The 5,074-nt window shown below is 48.0% G+C and overlaps 1 long non-coding RNA gene across 1 annotated transcript; it reads right to left on the bottom strand.

The window, feature by feature from the left end:
* Positions 1-3,547: 3,547 nt before the first annotated feature.
* LOC117145410 lies at positions 3,548-4,544 on the bottom strand. The gene is made up of 4 exons (XR_004459720.1): positions 4,459-4,544; positions 4,064-4,396; positions 3,788-3,993; positions 3,548-3,715 (listed from the first exon to the last, which is right to left on the bottom strand). It is a non-coding gene; the product is annotated as an uncharacterized LOC117145410 (long non-coding RNA).
* Positions 4,545-5,074: the final 530 nt, after the last annotated feature.

Here is a 5,074-nt window from a genome sequence, read left to right as displayed (position 1 = left end):
ACAATTTAAATGCTAATCTGGCATCTGTTGGCGGTCGGAGGTTGGCGGATTTCGGATGGCGGGCAATGGCACGGCAGAACGCAGCAGCATGGGCAAACAGCCCGCCCATAAACCGCCCACCGATTGGTGGGTGTGCAGGAGGAGGAGGTGGAACCGGGGGAGTAGGGAGTATAGTCACACTTAGCGGTTGGAGCCGAGATTTGCATTTGCTCATTAGCCACCAAAACAAACCCACAAATAAAGGAGGCGAACATTCAGAGGCCCATGCCCTCGAAGGTGCTTATTTATTGTACAATCTGACTCCTGACTGACTCCGCTGTATAATTAGTTTTCACGCCTATAAACTGCCGACTTTATTTGCGGCGGATGCCTGCTCTGGATTCCCAGCGAGATTGGCCACAAAAATGTCGGATCTCGGATCTCTGGCCGAGGTTCAACGGAACCCAGGTCCACCCTGTACCCCCGAACGGTTTCTTGGAAACCGCGACACTTGAGGGAACTGAAAATACAAATACGAATGGAATCAGAAATAGGAAATAAGCCAAAACTAGCAGAACTATCAAGAGCGAAAGAACATTTGTAAACTGCCAATTATTATGAAAAGTAAAGACAGCCACATCGGCCTCATAAGTTGGGGAAATGGGAATTCGGGGAGCAGAGAGCACAGCGACATCCAAAGAACTAGATTCTGCTTAGTTAGTTCTTCTTCGGGTGGAAAGGGGCTTCCCCTCCGGAGAGCAGAAGGCGCGTCACGCCGAAATCCCGAAATTCGCTCGTTACCATTCCGAGGGCTTGGGCTTGGGTTTGGGATTGGGTTCTGGGTTTGGGTTCGGATTGGGACTTTAGCTTGGGTTCAGCAGAGCGCCGGCTGTCGGTAATACAGACCCCTCATCCAGCCCTTGAGTCCCAATCTAGACCACTCCAGTGGACGTCTTCTTCCTCCTCTGATCACCCGTTTCCAGGTTTTTTTTTGTGACTCGCGTGCTGCCAAACCGCCAATTACCGAACATCAAAAAGCAGTTTCCCCTTTCTCTCCCTTCGTCTACACAGCTTTGTCCAAGTCTCAAACCAGGTCTGAACAATAATTTACTCACTGGTTTGTGTGTGGCTTTGCTTATAGTTTGTAAGGCTTTGACCCTTTACCTTTTAACCCATTCCGATTCCCAAAAAAGGTGTTTGAAATGCCAAAAATCCGTTGCCGCATCACGCTATGAAAATGCAAATAGGAAGTGCTCTCGAGATCTTTGTTGCTCACGATGCGATACATTTCGGGTCGGACACCCGCCCGAATCTGCCACGCCCTCCTCCCCAAGTTTCGTTCTGAGCTGAAATTAATTTAATTATATTGAGCATAATAAGTCAGTCATTCAACCCGGCTTGACCTGCAGCATAATTTGACATTTTAATCACGTCAGTCGAGGAGCCACAGTCCCATTTAAAAAGCGTCGGACCCAGGGTGGGAGTATAGTTCTGGAATTACCCCTGAGTCGTGACGATTAAGATGTTAAGATCGAAACGAAGAGCAGGGAGGTGGAAGAGCTGTTTATTTGGATGAGTTCGGGGGAGTGTTCAACACACGACAAATTGCGGAATGAAGAACCGTCTCTCTATACATGCTAATCACTATCATCGGATGCCATAAAATTTGCACACTTGGGAGATTCAACCATTAGCATAGACATTTATGGCAGCGATAATGCTCGTTAACGTGATTGATAACAACTGATCCATAAATCATTCCCTACATGATCCAGCTAAATGAGGATCTCAATCAAGCCCATTTTTATTTGCATTTCGCAATCTGGATTCTGTCCAGGTTTTATCCCTTTATGGTGGCCTGTGTTTGATCAGTCCGCAAGTTGGCTCCTGCGTAGGCCTCCGTCTTTGGAGTTTTAGGGCCAGCTTGGGCTATAATAGCAATCACGTTTCTGCAGCCGAATTACCGCTCATCTCGACAATCATCTGCCGCTGAGATCTTCATGATCTAGGGATCTGAGAAGAGCTCTGTTTGCTAGTGGGATCGCGTAGGTCGAACCTTGCGAGGGGTGAAATGAGAAAGGAGGAAAGTGCCAACAAAGTTGCAACATCAAGGTGCCGATTATCCCTGCTGGATGGAAAGAAGATCATCTAAACCCAAAGTCACTGATGAATGAATTCTAAGCTGTTCTAATTCCTAAAGATGACGGAGCCGAATTCGGAAATAGCACGTAGAAGTCCATTGAGTGAGACTGACTAAGCCAGCGCCAATTTGCTATTGCAAATTATTGCTGGAAGCGGGGTGCCAATGAAATATTTAAGACATCCTGTTCCTGGGCACCCGAGGAGATCCGTATATTGCCCCCTTGATTTATGCAACATTTCCCGCAATAAAACTGCCAACGACTCAAAGAATTATTACATCATCACGTAATAGACTTTCCTAGGCAGCAGCCTCCTTTGGGGCGCCACGCCCGCCTCAAATTACCCTCCGATGTCCGATCCCCTCTTACCAAAAACCCATCCCAATCCTATAAGACCTATCCAGTCAACTCTTTCGCGCTGTCATAAATCAGTCGCCTGCCTCCAGTTTGCCGCTCCTCCTCCTAAATACTCGTACTCTCCTCCTAAATTGCTGACCGTACAACATCCCTGGCAACATAGCCACTGTTAAGTGTCGTGTCATCCCAGAAGATCCATCATAATAGTCAGGGCCTCGACTGCAAAGATTTCAGCGGAGAGGAATTTGCCTGGCACGTGTCCATCATGGCAAGTGGCAACGAATTCCGGCGAGGGAGTAACTTGGCCAGATCCCATGAGGTGGGGAGAGGTGTTAGCTTGTGAGGAGAATATTCCCAGATGCTGTAATAACACTGCCAAATTGGGGCTCTTCGCAGGAGGGGAACATTGCATCATGGCTGTCCAGTCACTTGTTCTCTCCGTCCCTTATCTGGCCCAACTAGACCCCTCGATGTGACTCGGAATGGCCAATGGCCCATTGTGCAGAGACACCAAACACGGAAGTCGCGGCGTGCGGACTCCCCAAATGCCCATTTAATATAATTTCTATTATTTCTGCCAACTCTAGCAACTGGCAACTGCCGCCAGGTGACAGTTACAATGCAGAAACAATATACATCCCACTCCTTTATTTCTGACCGGACACCGTGCCCCATCCCAACTCCAGACCCAATCCCACCAACCTGTCTTTGCCTACTCGATGGTTCATTCTAGCAATCGTCGCAATGATCATCATAATCGTGATCGTTTTGGAATCGGGTTTGGGTAAGGTTTCGAAACCGCTTGTGTCGTCCAAGTCCCTGGTTGTCTTGTCCTCAGGGATCCATTTTTGGCATGCGTTTGGCAACGAACACTTCCTGTGCCTGTGGGAAACACTTGGGAACTTGTTCCTTTCATGCGACATGTTTGCCACGATTCCTCTTGTGGTTTTTGTTCGGTCAACCCACCCACATGCAGAATAATATTACAACAAAGTGCATCTTAGCCTCTTAGTCCATGTTTGTATTGGAAATATTTTGGAAACCCGCTCTCATAAATCAATTAGCCAAGTGTAACAGTTTTGGGTCGGGATGCCGTTCTGGTGGGTAAGATGGGTGGTGGTCGGTGTTCCGTTCCACTCGGTGGTGCACGGTGCATGCAACAGGCAAGTGGTCATAAATTTCCCAGGCGATGCCCCTTTTGTGTAGCTGAAAATGGTGCCGAACTTCGAGGTCCACTCCTTGGCATGTGAAAATTGGTGCAAATTGATGAGAATATAAATGAAAAATATTGGGAGCGCAGTGGGGCGTACCTGTCGGACCTAGGAATATTTTCAGATCCCAATGGAAGGGGAGACCAGCAATCTGTTTACTTTGTCAAGTGCCGCGCGTTGGAAATTGATGGAAATAGCTCCAATTTACTGGTTTGCACACCCACAAAAAGCCAAGCACGCCGGGCAGGTTATCAACTCATCTGGTGCTCCAGCAGCATCCAACTCTTCCCTCCGACTCAAGGTCGCTGCAAGTAGTATAAGTGCAGCCAGTGATCGTAAGAAGCTGAAACAGGTGTTGCCTCCATTGACAGTTACCTTGATTGGCTTGTGTTGCATGTCGCACGCCTTGCGCTGCCTCCTGCGAAACCAGGTGCTCCTCCTTCACTTCCTCATCTTATTCCCCATCTTTGCCCATGCCAGGCACACCCCTTCATTTGCAGAGACTGAGTCTGAGCAGGAACCCATCTATTCCAAAGACAACTGCATTTCGGCCCAACCAGGCAGAGGAAGCCACGAGTTGTCGACTTGGCGAGTTGGTGTGCCAACGCCCAGAGCAAATATTGGGGGAATAGCCTTCACTACATCCCCTTCCGCGTGCCATTTCTTCGCATCGATAACTTGCTGCAATGTCGTTACTAATCGCAGGCTCTGGGATTGTAAATTAAAAGTGGAAGCTTTGATGGCAGGGAGATTGCATCACCACTACTCACCTCTCAATGTGTCCGGATTCATTAGCACAGGTATGAATAATGGGAATACGCAACCGCCAATTTGCTCAGTTCCATATCGAAGCGAATCAATCAAAAAGAGCCAAAGAAGAAGAAATGCTTTTAAATTCCTCTCCATATGGACAAAACACAATTTCAATGCCACCTCTTAGTGCTACTAAGTCACTGGGAACCTTAAACCGACCAGTGTCATCAGTGTAAAATTTTGGTTAGACTGAGCAGGAATAAAAAGTGCGGCAATTAGAAGCAGAAGCTGCCGATGGCAGTTGAATGTCGGTCAGTGATTGAGTTGCAGCCCAGGTAGACACCACCTGCCTCCTGAAACTTGGAGTCTCCGTTCGCGGCCGTAATTGATGACGGTTATGGATAAAAGGAGGTGGATTGGCAGGGTAGTGGGAGGCAACGACCAACGGGAACGGCGGCAAACAGGAAAATTCATATTACGAAAAAAAATGCATCGCTTAAGTGTCATTATTGGGACCAGAATTAAAACAAGCCAAGCCGCTGCCGTTGTCGTGTCTTCTGATACAAATATGCAAGGCGGAGGGGATTTTGGAGGAGATGGAGCGATGAAGCTTGCAACTTTCACCGCGCTCGG

Source organism: Drosophila mauritiana, chromosome 3R (genome assembly GCF_004382145.1).
Source record: "Drosophila mauritiana strain mau12 chromosome 3R, ASM438214v1, whole genome shotgun sequence".
Lineage (NCBI taxonomy): Eukaryota > Metazoa > Arthropoda > Insecta > Diptera > Drosophilidae > Drosophila > Drosophila mauritiana.
Note: the sequence above shows the minus strand (reverse complement) of the source record. Positions and strands in the feature narration are given on the sequence as shown.